Here is an 18060-nt window from a genome sequence, read left to right as displayed (position 1 = left end):
GAATGAGGAGCCTAGACCCTGTAATCATCCGCAACGTTCTCCTTACGTCCCCAGTGCCCACCCAGCAGAGCCCCAACCCGGGATCAGTGATAAGACATTCATCATGTCCCTCCTTCTCCTGCTCTGGACCTCCTGGTGCCTCTCATGTCACACGGGGTCAAAGCCACAGTCCTGCCCGAGGCTCACCGGGCCCTCTGTGATACGCTCTCTCCTCTCCTCTGTCATCAGGCAACAACTCCAGCAGCTCCGTGCCCCGAATCACATCTGCACATGGACCCGCAGCAGCAGACACCCTGGCCCGTTGCCTGCCTCCGCAGGAGACGGCTCTCCCTCCCGCCCGTGGTGAACTGACCCCGTTTCTCTGGCTGCTCTCAGGGTGCCAGCCCTGCTAGGCAATCATTTCACATGTGAACGTACTAAATGCCACAGAATTTTCACCTTAAAATGGCTTATTGTGTGTTAAGTCTTATTGTAAGTTAATGGCTTATTATATGTTAACAACAATCCACCACCCTCAACAAAAAGAGAAGGCCAAATAAAGGTTTTTTCGGACATACAGAAGGTGAGATCCTTTGTTGTCAGCAGAAAGCCTGCACTACGAGAAATGCTAAAGAACATTCTCCACGAGGAAGGGTGATACCAGATGGGAGCTTGGATCTACGGGCAGTAATGCACAGTTCCAGACATGGGAAGTTTGTGGGAGAATATAAAATATGTTTTCTCTTTTTAAAATTTCCTTCGACCATAGAGAACCATTTAAAGCAAAATTATTCACATGATGTGGGGTTTATAACCTCCATAGGGAATGAAATGCACGACAGCAATAGCACAAACATGACTGACTGGATAATTGGAGGTATACTGTTGTCATGTTCTCATCTTATATGTGAAACAATTGGAAATTGTTTTAATGCAGTCCATAATAAGCTCAAATACGTGTTAGAACCCTAGATATAAAATCTATACATATATAGAGAAATTCTAGAAATTACTCATTTGAAAGAAGGCATGTTAGACGGAGAGGGGAACACAGAACACATGGGACAAAGAGAAGGTAAATAGCAGGATGGTAGATTTAAATTCAGCCATGTCACTACGTATATTTATTGTAAATGATCTACATGGTGCAACTTAAAACCAGAGATCGCCAGACTGGATAAAAAAGGCAAAGGAAAACTATATGCTAAGCATAAGAAATGTGCCTCAAATGTGAAGCACGACACAAGAAAAAGATGAATAAAGTTATATAGTGACTTTCATCATAAGAAAGTTTGAGTAGCTGTACCTATAGGCAGAGTAGACTTTGGGACAAGGGAGATGACAGGATGGAGGACATTTGCTAATGATAAAGGGGTCTCTTTGTGAAGAAAACCTAAAATCTAAATATGTATGCACTACTAATAACAGGGCTCCAAAATACATGAAACAAAACTCACAGAAAAGAAAGGAGAAATAGAAGAATCCACAATTGTAGAAACATTTTCACACGCCTTTTACATAATTGACAGAACAATATTGCAGAAAATCAGACATAGGAGAGCAAAATAAAATCTAAATACACAGTGGGAAAGAAATAATGAAGATAAGAGCAGATGTGAATACAATGTTAAATGGACAAACAATAGAGAAGAATCCATGAAACTGAAACCTTTAAAAAAAAAATACCAAGAGGAACAGCCCCAGTGGCGCAGCAGTTTAGTGCCATCTGCAGCGCAGGGTGTGGTCCTGGAGTCCCAGGATCAAGTCCCACATCGGGCTCCCTGCATGGAGCCTGCTTCTCCCTCTGCCTGTGTCTCTGCCTCTCTCTCTCTCTCTCTCTCTCTCTCTCTCTCTCTCTCTGTCTCTCTCTCATGAATAAATAAATAAATCTTCAAAAAAACAAGAAAATGGATTTTTTTTAAAAAATGTAACCAGGGATTATCAGGAATAATATTTGTGGATACCTTTCCCAACATAAGGGAAAAGGACAAATTCTTTGAATAACACAATTTACCTAAACTGACTCAAGAAGAAATAGAAAACCTGAATATCCCCAAGTCTATGAGAGAAATGGAACAGAAAACTCCAGGCCCACATGGCTTTACTGGCAGATACAACCAAATACTTAACGGAGAAATATTACCAATCCTATCCAAATTCTTTCAGAAAGCAGAGGAGGGGAAACACTTCCCAAATCATTGTATGAGGCCAGCATTACACAACACGAAAACCATATGAAGACATTGCTAAGAAAAGAAAACCCTAGATCAAAGTCCTTCATGAAGTGACACAGAAAAAACTTGATTAAATATTAGCTAATTCAGTCCAACAATATATAAAGAGGATCATACAATCGTGACCTTATCCCAAGAATGAAAGATTGGTTTTCACTAAAAAAAATAAAAAAATAAAATAAAATAATCAAAAAATAAATAAATAAAATAAAATCAGGGTCATTCATCATATTAAGAAAACAAAGGAGAGAGAACATGCCATCATTTCAATAGATGCAGAAGAAATGCATCAGACAAAATCCAACAACCACTCATGAGAAACGCTCTCAGAGAACTAGGCCTAGAGGGAAACTTTCTTAATCTGACAAAGGGAATCTACAAAAATCCTACAGCTAACATGATACCTAATGGTGAAAGATACAAACACACACACACACACACACACACACGCACGCATGCACACACGCCTTCCCCCAGCCAACCCACCCCTTCACCCCCGAGCAAACTTTGAGAAACAAGGTATGGATGTTCACCACTTCTATTCAACACCTTCCTGGAAATCCTAGGCAGTGCACTAGGCAAGAAAGAGAAATAAAAGTGTTGCAGATTGAAGGAAAAAAGAAGTAGAATCATCTTTATCCACAGACGTGTATGTAAGAAATCCTAAGTAATCTACAAAAGGAAAGGAGTGAAAATAAAAAACAAATCACTATCGTTGACACTAGCATGCCCAAACCTGACATGCTGGGTGACACCTTTAATAACGTGTGCAAAAGGTTTACAGTGAGGCTCAAAGCTACTGGTAAGAGGCATCAAAGAAAACCTACATGAATGGAGAAGGATATCATGCGCACAGATCGGAAGACACAGTGTTCTTCAGATGGAGAGAGAGAGAGAGACACGCACACACACACAATGGACTCCTACTCAGCCATCAAAAAATGAAATCTTGTCATTGCCATTTGCAACAACGTGGATGGAACTAGAGGGTATGATGCTAAGCAAAATAAGTCAGAGAAAGACAATTATCATATGATCTCACTCGTACGGGGAACTTAAGACACAACACAGAGGATCATAGGGGAGGGGAGGGAAGCGATAAAACAAGATAAATTCTCCCCCTGCCTATGTCCCTGTGCCTTCTCTGTGTCTCTCATGAATACATAAATATAATCTGAAAAAAAAAAAAGTTTATTGGGCCCTGACATAGGACATCCCATCGATACAATCAACTACCTTGCTTGATGTCTTTATGACACTAAATTCATAATCTAAACTTTAGATGTGTGTGTACTGCACATTCTTTTCCAGTACAAGTATGTTTGATGTGCATTTGCTGGGCCACAAACCAATTTTCAAGAAATCTGAAAGTTAAGTATCAAAATTTCACCGAGTATGCCTCTGACAAGCCATACCTTCTTCTTGATTTTCGAGGAAAAACTTTCAAATTTTCACTGTTGAGTGTGATATTAGCTGTGGGGTTTGTTTTTTATATCGGGGAAAGCTAATTCTATCCCCCATTTATTGAAGGTTTTTGCTATGAAAATATGTTGTCTTTTGTCAAATGCTGTTTCTGCATCAATGGATCATGTGATTTTTATCTTTCACTAAAACAGGTGATGTTTCACATTTCTAGATGTGCGTGTGTTGAAACATCCTTGTTCTCTGCCTCAGGGTCCCCCCTGCACACACCTGAGATGACAGCTGCCTGCCCAGTAGAAAATCAGAAAGAACAGGAGTGACAGAGACAGTTGAGCCCCAGGCTGGGGCTCTCTTTGGTGACATTGCTCAATGTCACAAGCCATTCTAGACACTGGTCACCCTCTTGCTTGGATGCCTTCCTCACAGACAAGACAGGGTTGCCTTTATTTTCCCAACTTCCGGCAGACCTATTCACAGACCCACAGACGGGGACAAATTCATAAATGTGTCGTCACAGAGTTCTGCACAGCTCAGTCTCTCTGCAAACAGTGGTTCTCCCCCAGACAATGCCTTGTTCCTCCTGTGTCCATCCCAGAGACTCACCTGTTGCAATGGGGCCTTGCCCATCCCCTCCTCGGGCCACAGTGTGCCTCGAGAGCAGCCCCACTGTGCTGTGAAATCAGGGCATCTTGCAGGGACAGGCGGAGAAGAACCCACTTCATCTCTCCTCCCCACTTCAGGGAGACCAGTTCCCCTTTGTCTTTTCCTCAAGGACCCCCGTCCTGACTTTAGGGAAGAAGGCAGCAGCATAATGAGCTGGAAAACCACTTTGGGGACAGATGATGCAAGAGAGAGCCACACAGAGGAAGGCGCTCGGGAAATCCCAGGGAACCCCGGGGAATGAGGCCTCAGATAATAGGTGAGTCGAGAGGGTGGAGTGGGACCCACGTAGCCATGAACTGGATAGAGAAATAAATATGCAAGAAAAAGTCAAATGTGGGTTTAGACTTTGGTGAAGATGACATTTCAATTCAGTAGGGTTATATGGATTATTTGATAAATGATGTTGACACACCTGACTAACCTTCGGCAGGGGAAGAGACAAAGTCAGACCACTGGCAATTTTCACACCAAAATGAATTCCTGGTGTATTAACACTTTAAAGTGCCAAAAGATGTTTTGGATGACAAATTTCACACTTTTACACTGGGTAAGGCTTTCCATTGGACACAAACTACAGAAATCATAATGGGAAAAACATTCTCTCACTGAAATACATCTCAAAATTTTAAAGACCCTCTGTGTAGAAAAGAAGTGAACAAGGATGCAGGGAATGAATGAAGAAGGAAACTGTTTTCAAATGATGGCAAGATTTGGTATCTTTAATATGTAAAGAGCATTCACCGATCAATAAGTAAAAAGTACCTATTTGAATTTAAAAACACAGATTAAATGATATGAATGGATGGTTCACAGAAGAGGAGATACCCCTGGCTCAATGTCATAGGACTGGTTGTCAAGCCATGTTCAAGATCAAAAGAAAGTGAAACCATATTGAGGTGTCATTTTAGTGAGCATATGGGCAAAGATTTAAAAGACTGAAAATGTCCCCTTTGGGGTAGGTGATGGGCTGAGCTGTATCTCCCTGCCTCCACAAACTCCTGTGTTGAAATCCTAACCCCTAATGGGCCTGCATCTGGATGGAGTTAGGGACTTTAAGGAGGTCATTAAGGTTAAACGGAGTCCTAAGGATGGGCCCCTACTCCGACAGGACTGGTGTCCTTGTAAGAGGAGGAACAAACACCAGAGAAATCACTTCCTGTCCCTCCACACCCGCAAGCAGGAGGCCTCGGCAGAACCATGGTGCTGCATGGGCAGGACAAAGAGAAGGTGGAGACTCAGTAGCTGAACATAAAGTCAGAGGCGACTAAGTTTTATTTTGGTGGTAACAGACCTTGGGAACCGTCCTGGTCCACGGGGCCTGGGTGGCTCTGTCTGTGATGCCTGCGACTCCTGCTTTCGGCTCAGGACATGATCTCAGAGTTGCGAGGTGGAGACCCGTGGGGGGCTCTGAGTGGCACGTGGGACCTGCTTAAGAGTCTCTCTCCCCCTCTGCCCCTCCCCGCATGACTCTCTAGGAAACAGCAAGCAGCCCCTGCCCTCCAACCTCGGGGAACCAACAGGGCCCACAGGGCCCAGGGCCCAGGACGAGCCCTCAGGGCCACAATCCAGTGGCCACTGGCAAAGGACTCAGGGCCCTGGGGAAGGACGCACCACCCAGGAGGGGCACTAGGTCGGGGGGAGCCCCCTTTCCCGGCCTCGGCTTATGGACAAAGTGGGGCCCGACGGGCTGCCTGGTGCGCACCAGCAGGGAAAGCTGCTCAAGACAGAGGCCATGCCAATGTGCAGGTGGCCAGGGTCCTTGGCCCCAGTTGGCCTCACGCGAGGGACCGAGCAAGCAGATCAGATGAAATGCGGTCCTCCTGCCCCTATGTGTGTCTGCCCCCTCACGTGGGGCCCGCCCCGTGCGCCACGTGTACCTCCTGGCACCGACCCTGTGGGAGTCTCCAATCCCCGGCACAACAGCGACTGCCCCCAGGCCCCGTGCACCCCCACCCGCACCCCGGCCCTCTGGGAACCAACTCAGTGACGATGGTGCCAGATACCACGAACTCCTTTCCCAGGGGTCCTTGCTGGGGCTGGACACGTGGAGCCAGGGCCTGGGGGCACCTCTGCCTCCAGGGGTGACAGGGGATGCGTACTCTGACAGGGATGCACTGTCTGACGGGCGATGACTTGTCTGACGGGGGATGTGCTGTCTGACGGGCTACGCTCTATCTGACGGGGGATGCACCGATGATGGATGACCTGTCTGACTGGGGATATCCTTTGTGACTGCGGATGACCTGTCAGATGGGGAATGTGCTGACGGGTGATGACCTGCGTAACGGGGGTCACGCTATCCGAATCGTTGACGGTGTATGACCCGACAGGGGATGGGCTGTCTGATGGCGGATGACCTCTTTGACAGGGGATGGGCTGTGAGGGGGATATCCTGTCTGACAGGGGATGACCTCTCTGACAGGGGATGTGCTGACTGACGTGGGATGCGCTGTCTGATGGGGGATGTGTTGTCTGAAGGGGGATGACCTGTCTGACGGGGGATGTGTTGTCTGACGGGGGATACGTTCTCTGATGGGGGATGACCTTTCTAATGGGGGATGACCTGTCTGACGGGGTATGGGCTGGCTGACACGGAATGACCTGTCTGACGGGATGCGCCATCTGACTGGGGTGTGCTGCCTGATGGGGATGCAGTGTCTGACGGGGAATTTTCTGACTGAAGGGGGATATGCTGTCTGTTGGGGATGTGATGTCTGATGGGGATGTGCTGTCTCACTGGGGATGTGCAGCCTGAAGGGCATGTGCTGTCTGATGGGGGATGTGCGGTTTGAGGGAGGATGCGCTGTCTGAGGAGGGATGACCTCTCCGATGGGGGATGAACTGTCTGACGGGGGATGAACTGTCTGACTGGGATTTGCTGACTACGGGAGATGCGCTGACTGACGGGATGTGTGGACTGACAGGGAATAAGCTGTCTGATGGGGAATGACCTTTCTGATGAAGGATGATCTGTCTGACGGGAGATGTGCTGTTTGAAGGGGGATGCGCTGCCTGATGGGGGATGTGCTGTCTGACGGGCTATTATCTGTCTGACGGGGGATGCGCTGATGGTGGATGACCTGTCTGACAGGGGATATCCTTTCTGACAGGGGTTGGGCTGTCTGAAGGGGGATGTGTTGTTTGCCGGTGGATGACCTGTGTGACGGGGGATTTGTTGTCTGACAGGGGATCCGCTGTCTACCAGGGATGACCTTTCCAATGGGGGAATGTGCTGTCTGACGGGCAATGCGTTATCTGAGGGGGGATGACGTGTTTGACGGGGGATGCGTTGTCTGACCTGGGATACGCTGTCTGACCAGGAGTGGCCTTTCTGATGGGGGATGACCTGTCTGACGGGGGATGCACTGACAGGCGATGCATCTGACAGGGGATGACCTGTCTGACCAGGGATGCATTGTCTGGCGGGGGATGACCTGTCTGAAGAGGGATGGATTGTCTGACGGGGCTTGCGGTGTCTTACAGGGGATGACCTGTCTGACGGGGGATGTGCTGACTGATGGGGGATGCACTGTCTGATGGCAGATGACCTGTCTGATGGGGGATGCACTGTGACGGGAGATGTCCTGTCTGTCGGGGGATGACCTCTCTGACGGGGGTTGCGCATTCTGACGGGGGATGCACTGTCTGACAGGGGATGGGTTGTCTGACGGGGGATGCTCTGTCTCACAGGGGTGACCTGTCTGATGGGGGATACGCTGATTGATCATGGATGACATTTCTGATGGGTGATGACCTGTCTGATGGGGGAGGTGCTGACTGATGGGGGATGCGCTGTCTGACAGGGGATGTTCTTTCTGACAGGATATACACTGTTTTACAGAGGATTGCCTGCCTGTCAGGATGTGCTGTTTGACGGAGGATGGCTTGTCTGACAGGGGATGTTTTGTCTGATGGACGATGTGTTTCTGAGAGGAGATGACCTGTCTGTTGGGGTATGTGCTGTCTGACGTGGGATGCGCTGTCTGATGGCGGATGACCTGTCTCACAGGGGATGACCTGTCTGTCGGAGGATGGCCTGTCTGATGGGGGATGTGCTGTCTGAAGGGGATGAGCTCTTACCGGGGATACGCTGGCGGTGGATGACCTGTCTGACGGGGGATGTTTTGTCTGACAGGCGATGCGTTACTGACAGGGGATGACCTGTCTGTTGGGGGATGTGCTGTCTGACGGGGGATGACCTGTCTGACAAGGGATGCATTTTCTGACGGGGGATATGCTGTCCGACCGTGCATGACCTTTCTGATGTGGGATGAGCTGTGTGATGGAGGATGTGCTGACTGACACGGGATGTGCTGTCTGACGGGGGATGAGCTGTTTGACGGGGGATGACATGTCCGTCGGGGGATGACCTGTGTGACGGGGGATATGCTGTGTGACGGGGGATGCGCTGTCTGTCGGGAGATGATCTGTCTGAGAGGGGATGTAGTGTCTGATGGGGCATGACCTTTCTGATGGGGGATACATGTCTGATCGGGTATGTGCCGACTGACGGTGGATGCGCTGTCTGACGGGGGATGTTCTTTCTGATTGGGGATGGACACTCTGACAAGGCATGTGCTGTGTGATGGGGGATGCGGTGTCTGACGGAGGATGACCTGTCTGCGGGGGATGCACTTTCTGACAGGTATGTGCTGTCTGACAGGGAATGATGTGCTGTCTGATGGGGGATGCGCTGTCTGATGTGATGATCTTGGTGGCTCGGTTAAGCATCTGACTTTGGCCCAGGTCATGATCCCAGGATCCTGGGATTGAGCCCTACATAGGGCTTCACACTCAGTGGGGAGTCTGCTTCTCCCTTTTCCTCTCCCTCTGCCTTTGCCACTGCTTGTGCATGCTCACTCTCTCTCTCTCAAATAAATAAGGAAAATCTTTAAAAAATAGTTAAGAGTCGGAATCTTTGTCTTTTTGTTTTATTTTGTTTCTGATCTTATTGGTTCCTAGTTTCATACCATTGTGGTTGGAAAAGATATTAATATAATTTCAAACTTCTTAAATTTGTTAAGACTTGTTTTGTATCCAACACAATCGATTCTAGAGAATGTTCCACGTGTGCTTGAGAAGAATGTACATTTTGCTTCTGTTGGATAGAATGTTCTGTGTATGTCTGCTAGGTCCATTTGGTCTGAAGTGTGGTTCAAGGCCAATGTTTCCTTATTGACTTTATATCTATATGATTATCCATTGTTTAAAGTGGAGTATTGAAGGGTGCCTGGGTATCTCAGTTGGTCAAGCATCCAACCCCTGATTTTGGCTCAGGTCATGGTCTCAGGGTGGTGAGACTGGACCTGAGTCAGGCTCCATGCTGGGCAGGGAGCCTGCTTACACTTCTCTCTCTCCCTTTGCCTGTGCCCCTGCCCCCCATGCTCTCTCTCTCTAAAAAAGTTTCTAAGTGGAGTATTGAAAGCCCTTTTTGTATTATCATTTCCTTCATTCTTTATTTCTTCATGTGGATTTATTTCGCTTTATCCTGAAAGTTTTCCCTTAGTATTTCTTATTAAGTCCACTAGGGGGATCCCTGGGTGGCGCAGCGGTTTGGCGCCTGCCTTTGGCCCAGGGCGCGATCCTGGAGACCCGGAATCGATTCCCACGTCGGGCTCCTGGTGCATGGAGCCTGCTTCTCTCTGCCTGTGTCTCTGCCTCTCTTTCTCTCTCTGTGACTATCATAAATTAAAAAAATTAAAAAAAAAATAAAATGGTTAATTTAAAAAAAAAAAAAAAGTCCACTAGGAACAAATTCTCTCACGCTTTATCTGAAAATGTCTTAAACTTGTTTCAACTTGTAAATAAATATATTCACAACCTGTAGAGTTACATTCCTTTTTACCACTCCCCACAGCCCTGGCAGTGCCTCAGAAACTCTAAAATGTCACGATGTGGAAATATCTGCAACGTGAACACAGTATGCTCTAAAAAGAAAGAAATTCTTTGGCCAAAGTGTCCTCCAGATCTCCATGTGGATGGGCTTATTTTCCTTGAACATCCTTTTTCATTCTTCTTAACTCTAGTCCCAAAGGTCTTTAAAATACACCCATGTTCGGGCAGCCCCGGTGGCGCAGCGGTTTAGCGCCGCCTGCAGCCCGGGGCATGATCCTGGAGACCCTGGATCGAGACCCACGTCGGGCTCCCTGCATGGAGCCTGCTTCTCCCTCTGCCTGTGTCTCTGCCTCTCTCTCCCTCTGTGTCTCTCTCATGAGTGGATAAATAAAACCTTTAAAAAAAATACACCCATGTTTGAGGAGACTAAGAAGCAAATACAAGCAAAAATGTCTTTATTTAATTTCATTTTCAAGTCTAGTTTTTGTGGAAACAATTACTGGTTGACAGTTATTTTCTTTCAACACTTTGAAAATGTCATCAGTTGTCTTCTGGCTTTCCATTGAGTCTGAGGAGTTGTCAGCCATTAAGGGAAATGTTGTTCCCTTGTACACGATGAATTGCTTTTCTCTTGTTCCTTTCAAGATTTTTTTGTCTATAGCTTTTAACAGTTTGACTATGGTATGTCTAGGTATGGATCCCTTTCTGTTTGTCCTATTTGGAGTTTTCTGAGCTTCCTGGTTCTGTAGATCAACATTTTTCGTCAAACATGGGAAGATTTCAGCCATTTTTATTTCAGTAATTTTGTTCTGCCTTTCTGTTTAACTCCTTTCTTTCTGGGAGTCTCATTACACTTATGTTATGACACGATGGCATCCACCAGTATATGCAGCTATGATAATTTTTCTTGAATGTATTTTTCTTTCTATTATTTGAATTTGGTACTTTCTGTTGGTTTATCTTTTGCTGATTTTTTTTTTATCTTTTGCTGATTTTTTCCTCTTTCATCTCATATCTGCTGTTGAGCCCATCTGGTGGAGTTTTCATGTCAATTTTTATTTTTAAACTCTAGAATTCCCATTTGGTTATTTTATGTCATTTGTCCTTCTCCATTGAGACTTTTTATTTGATGAATTATCATATTTTCCTTTAATTATTGGAACATAATTTCCTATAATCTTTGAAGACATTCATTTTAGGTGCTTTGAAGCCTTTGACTATGAAATTGAATATCTAGGCCCTCTCAAAGTCAGATTCTCTTGACTCCTTTTACCCATGGGCCAAACTTTCCATTTTCTTTGTGTCAGGTTGTCAGGTGGCTCCTAAACTGCAGCACTGTGGCTCTAGGTTTTGGCTTCCACATTTCCATAGATTCAGCTGGTCAGAAAACAATGAGCGCAAATGGATTCAGAAATCTTGCTACTTACACCAAAAATAAGATCATTGTAGTGTCAGATCATGTCTCTGATCTCACAGGATGACACCAAACCAGAGGGACCAAATGACAGGTGACCCAGGCAGTGGAACACTCTGCCAATGTGGAGTCACCTCTAAAATTACAGTCAAGCAGGTTTGTAGACTTGTATAGAATTCTGAAGCTGTAAGCTGAGGGGAGACAAGGTGAAAGTTCTGTGCACAGCTCTAACTGGGGAGATAGATGAAAATGGCCTTGTTGAAGTGTCCCATAAGATATGGATGGGAAAATGCCGCACAGAAGCTCCATCCCAGCCTTCCCCCCAACCTTGCTCCAGGAGAGCCACAGGGTGTTCTGCTAAGACACATGTCAGACTGTAATCAGTTCTTGGCTGTGTACCCTATGTGGACATGTGCAAGATAATCAGGGTGCCACACAGAATTACCGTTCCCCTACACCTTACATGTTTGTTGTTGTTGTTGTTGTTGTTGTTGTTGAAAATGGGCATTTTAGATGATGTAACAACTCTAGCTTCTGAGTTTTTCTGAATGTTTGTGTTTCGTTTTGTTTTGCTCTGTTTTAGTAACTTTCCTAGGCTTAAACTGTGGATCTGTCACTCCCACAATCTGTCTTCTCTTGAAGTACAGCTGCTGTTTTTACTCTTCAGATTGAAAAAATTCTTATTTTTAAGTACTTATTTTGACACAGAGAGAGAGAGAGCATGAGCACAAGCGGTGGGAGTGACAAGCAGAAGGAGAGGGAGAAGTAGGCTCCCCACTGAGTGTGCAGCCTAACGTGGGGCTCAATTCTAGGGCCCCGGCATCACGACCTGAGCTGACGGCAGTAGCTCCACTGACTGAGCCACCCAGGTGCCCCTTATTTTTCTTTTTTTTAACCTGACCTCCTAGTGTCTCCATAGCTTAGTGGTAAGCCTGTGATTTTGACAGAGATTGTGCTGAAACTTCTTGAGCTCAAAACACTTTCGCTACTTGCAGTTGATCTGTGAGAGGGTTGGGAGTGTGGTGTCTAAATGTGGTGTCTCTTCCAATTGGATGGGGGCCCCCCAATGTGGGGTGATAATCAGACGGAAGCTGGTGCCGGGAATGGTGAAAAGAATTCACCCGAAGCAGAACACATGAAATAGGAGTTTATTGTATATACTGTAAGGGAGCCGTGGGCAGGACAGCAAAGGAGAGGCAGTGGGTAGTGCTTGTTTTTAAAGGTGGAAGGTGAGGAGGGATGGTGACATATGGAATTCTTCTTTTTTTGGTAACTCTGCCTGGTTGTGAGTACCCCACCAGTTAGTTAGGGCCCATGGGTATATCTTGACATGGGTCACCTGATGGGCCTGTCCATCTAGGGGGTTGCTGTGGACTATAATTAATTCATTCATTACTATTATTTTCTTACAAGCTTTTTAAAAAAGATTTTATTTATGTATTCATGAGAGGTGCAGAGAGAGAGGCAGAGACACAGGCAGAGGGAGAAGCAGGCTCCTTACAGGGAGCCTGACGCAGGGCTTAATCCCAGAACCCCAGGATTACAACCTGAGCTGAAGGTAGACGCTCAACCGCTGAGCCACCCAGGTGCCCCTCTTCCAAGTTTTTATTTAAATTCAAGATAGTTGCTGTATATTATACCATTGGTTTTAGGAGTAGAATTTAGTGATTCATTACTTACATATAACACCCACCCAGTGTTCATCACAAGTGCCCTCCTTAAGGCCCATCACCCATTTATTTTTATTTTTATTTTTTTTTAATTTTTTTAATTTATTTATGATAGGCATGCAGTGAGAGAGAGAGAGGCAGAGACACGGGCAGAGGGAGAAGCAGGCTCCATGCACTGGGAGCCCGACGCGGGATTCGATCCCGGGTCTCCAGGATCGCGCCCTGGGCCAAAGGCAAGCGCCAAACCGCTGCGCCACCCAGGGATCCCCCCATCACCTATTTAGCCCAACCCCCACCCACCTCCCTTCCAGCAACCCTCAGTTTGTTCTCTATAGTTAAGAGTCTCTTTTGTTTTGCTCTTTCTACATCCCATTGCTCAAGCCTGTTTGCCTAAAGGTGGCCTCTACAGGGAGTGCATTCCAAGTTTACACAGCTTTCACAACCTTTTTTTCTAAAGTAGGCCCCATGTCTAATGTGGAGCCCAGTGAGGGGCTTGAACTCATGACCCTGAGATCAAGCCATGACTGAGATCAAGAGTAGGACACTTCACCGACTGAGCCACTCAGGTGCCCCTTAGATACCTTTCAAATCTCCCATAGCTTTCACTTTCTGCTGGGCTCTCTTGGATCTCCCCGGCTCATGTATGTAATTTCCTAGTCAACTAGGGATGAGTGAAATCTTATTTTGACCTTTTAGGACTGTTAAATATCTGGGTGGCTCACTGCTCATCTAACCCATGATCACAAAGTTATTCAAACTCTGGGTTTTCCCATTGGTTTCCTATCAAAGTCTCCACTTTCAGCCAATGAAACTTTGACTTTTGCTCCCTTCCCCCAATTAAGGCTACCTCATGTGACACCACAACTGCCTATTAAAAGGAATGGGAGATTGAGAGTGTCCCTGGGCAAGAAGGCTGCAGACTGTGCTGCTCTTAACTGAAGTTGTAATAGTTTGTTGTCTCCCTTTGGTTGCTTTTCAGAAACCTGCAATAGTTCTGGCAGGTTTTGATAATATTGTCTAGTTCTGTACTTGATTTTTTGGGGACAGGATTTGTCAACCTCATCATACTGGGAATTCCACATACATCACCTTTATTTTTAAAGGATATTTTCACTGAGTCTATAGAGTTCTAGGTTGGAAATGGTTTTCTTTTAGCACTTTATATAATTTTCTTGTCTGGCTTCTGCTGTTTCTGTGCAGAATTCAGCTGTTGATTTTAGTGTTCTTTCCCCTTCTTTTTTCATCTGGCTGCTATTAAGATTTTATCTTTGTCTTTGTCTTTTATTTATTTTATTTTTTAAAATATTTTATTTATTTATTCATGAAACACACAGGTCGAGAGAGAGGCAGAGATACAGGCAAAGGATAAGCAGGCTCCATGCAGGGAGCCTGACACGGGACTCTATCCGAGGTCTCCAGGATCACGCACTGGGTCGAAGGCGGCACTAAACTGCTGAGCCACCAGGGCTGCCCTCTTTTTAAAAATTTAAATTCAATTAATTAACATTTAATGTATTATTTGTTTCAAATGTTGAAAAATCTGAATTCTAATATTGATGCTGCTTTACTATCTTTCTCTTCTTCTGTAACTCCATTTACATGTATATTAGACCTCTTAACCATGTCTTTTCCATGCCTTTTAAATGCCTTTTACATGTCTTTTACACTGTTCAGTTTTTTCAAAATCAATTCTTTATGTTTTAGTTTAGATATTTTCTTTTGACCAGTCTTCCATTGACTTTTTAAAATATTTATTTTTTTTTTAGAGAAAGAGTGAGAGCAAGGGGAAGGACAGAGGGAGAGGGACAGAAAGAATCCTCAGGCAGACACCTCACTGAGCACGGAGCCAACACAGGGTTCAATCCCAGGGCCCTGAGATCACAAACTGAAATGAAATCAAAAGCTGTACACTCAACCAACCGAGACACCCAGGCACCCCAATCCATTGGCTTCAATTTCAAATATTGGCATTTCAGTTCTAGGATGCCCATTTAATTTTTTTATCATCCAACTCTCTGTGAAAATCTCCTTCTTCTCTATTTTTCTGAACATATTAGTGATAGTTATTTTAAATTTTTTTTTTTAATTTTTATTTATTTATGATAGTTACACACACAGAGAGAGAGAGAGAGGCGCAGAGACACAGGCAGAAGGAGAAGCAGGCTCCATGCACCGGGAGCCTGACGTGGGATTCGATCCCGGGTCTCCAGGATCGCGCCCTGGGCCAAAGGCAGGCGCCAAACCACTGCGCCACCCAGGGATCCCAGTGATAGTTATTTTAAAGCTATTTTTCTGCTCATTCTAATACCTGGGTCACCCCTAAGTCTGCTTCTCTTGGTTATCTGTTTTTCTATTGGTTATCTGGTCATACGGTCTTGTCAGTTCTCATGGCTACTAATTTTAATTGAGTCTCAAATATGTATAAAAATACTACAGATGCTCAAAATGAACTTACATTTCACCAGAAAGTATTAGGCATTTTTTTCTCCTAGGTAGATAGAATTTGGGGGCTGATCACCATACTCTCTCTAATCAAGGACTGGTTTATGTCGATGCCAGGTTGCAGTCTACTTCTGGTTCACTAGGGCTTTCAATTGACAGCCTTAGTGGGTCTAGTGGGTATGGGTCTTTGTCTACACAGTACTGACAAGACTGTAGGAATTTCTACTCTGCCATTTTTAAAAAACGTTTGTTTTTTTAAAGATTTTATTTATTTATGAGAAACAGAATGAGAGAGAGAGGCAGAGACACAGGCAGAGGGAGAAGTAGGCTCCATGCAGGGAATCAAACGTGGGACTTGATCCTGGGACTCCAGGATCACACCCTGGGCCAAGGCAGGCACTAAACCGCTGAGCCACCAGGGATCCACAATAAAAAAGTTTTACTTTTTTATTTTAAAAAGATTGTATTTAGATGAGGAGGGGCAAGATGGCGGAAGAGTAGGGTCCCCAAATCACCTGTCCCCACCAAATTACCTAGAAAATCATCCTGAAATCATCCTGAAAACCTACGAATTGGCCTGAGATTTAAAGAGAGACCAGCTGGAATGCTACAGTGAGAAGAGTTCGCGCTTCTATCAAGGTAGAAAGATGGGGAAAAAGAAATAAAGAAACAAAAGGCCTCCAAGGGGGAGGGCCCCGCGAGGAGCCGGGCTGAGGCCGGGGCGAGTGTCCCCAGGACAGGAGAGCCCCGTCCCGGAGAAGCAGGAGCTGCACCGACCTTCCCGGGCAGAAAGGGGCCCGCAGGGAGTTAGAGCAGGACCCAGGAGGGCGGGGATGTCCTCGGGCTCCCTGGGACACTAACAGGCACCTGCGCCCCGGGAGAGTGCGCCGAGCTCCCTAAGGGCTGCAGCGTGCACTGCAGGACCCGGAGCAGCTCGGAGGGGCTCGGGCGGCGGCTCCGCGGAGGGGGCTGCGGGGCGGGAGCAGCTCGGGGGGCTCGGGTGGAGGAAGAGGCTCCGTGGAGGGGGCTGAGGGGCGGGAGCAGCTGGGGGAGCTCGGGGGCGGCTCCGCGGAGGGGGCTGCGGGGCGGGAGCACGAATCCAACAGCGCAAGCCCGGGAGCACTGGGCGCCGGGTCACAGCCCAGGATCCGGCCTCCCCCGGGACAGGCAGAGGCCGGGAGGGCCCAGGACCGCAAGGACGCTCCTGTCCCGAGCTGAATAGATCAGCGGCTCCGCCCGGAGCCTCCAGGCCCTGCAGACGGAGTTCCTGCCGGAGCTGAATCCAGGTTTCCAGGGCTGCGGAAGCCACTGAGGTTGTTCCTCCTGGGGCCTCACGGGGTAAACAACCCCCACTGAGCCCTGCACCAGGCAGGGGGCAGAGCAGCTCCCCCAAGTGCTGACACCTGAAAATCAGCACAACAGGCCCCTCCCCCAGAAGACCAGCTAGACGGACAAGTTCCAGGGGAAGTCAAGGGACTTAAAGTACACAGAATCAGAAGATACTCTCCCGTGGGTTTTTTTTTTCTTTTTGATTTCTGATTGGTTCCCCCACCCTTTTTTTTCACCTTTCTTTTTCTTTCTCTTTTTCTTCCCTTTTTTCCTATTTTTCTTCCTTTTTTCTTTTTCTCTTTTCTTCCTTCTTTTTTTTTTTTTAATTTTTTTTTTTTATTTACTTATGATAGTCATACAGAGAGAGAGAGAGAGAGGCAGAGACACAGGCAGAGGGAGAAGCAGGCTCCATGCACAGGGAGCCCGACGTGGGATTCGATCCCGGGTCTCCAGGATCGCGCCCTGGGCCAAAGGCAGGCGCCAAACCGCTGCGCCACCCAGGGATCCCTCTTTTCTTCCTTCTTTCTCTCTCTTTTTCTCCTTTTCCCAATACAACTTGTTTTTGGCCACTCTGCACTGAGCAAAATGACTAGAAGGAAAAACTCACCTCAAAAGAAAGAATCAGAAACAGTCCTCTCTCCCACAGAGTTACAAAATCTGGATTACAATTCAATGTCAGAAAGCCAATTCAGGGATCCCTGGGTGGCGCAGCGGTTTGGCGCCTGCCTTTGGCCCAGGGCGCGATCCTGGAGACCCGGGATCGAATCCCACATCGGGCTCCCGGTGCATGGAGCCTGCTTCTCCCTCTGCCTGTGTCTCTGCCTCTCTCTCTCTCTCTGTGTGACTATCATAAATAAATAAAAATTAAAAAAAAAAAAAAAAAAAGAAAGAATCAGAAACAGTCCTCTCTCCCACAGAGTTACAAAATCTGGATTACAATTCAATGTCAGAAAGCCAAAGCCAATTCAGGGATCCCTGGGTGGCGCAGCGGTTTGGCGCCTGCCTTTGGCCCAGGGCGTGATCCTGGAGACCCGGGATCGAATCCCACGTCGGGCTCCCGGTGCATGGAGCC

At 46.7% G+C, this 18060-nt stretch overlaps 1 pseudogene; it reads right to left on the bottom strand.

The window, feature by feature from the left end:
* The window catches only part of LOC125754730 (olfactory receptor 3A1-like), a 40522-nt pseudogene that overhangs the window by 1192 nt on the left and 21270 nt on the right, over positions 1 to 18060 (bottom strand).

This window comes from Canis lupus, chromosome X, assembly GCF_003254725.2.
Source record: "Canis lupus dingo isolate Sandy chromosome X, ASM325472v2, whole genome shotgun sequence".
Taxonomy (NCBI): Eukaryota; Metazoa; Chordata; class Mammalia; order Carnivora; family Canidae; genus Canis; species Canis lupus.
Note: the sequence above shows the minus strand (reverse complement) of the source record. Positions and strands in the feature narration are given on the sequence as shown.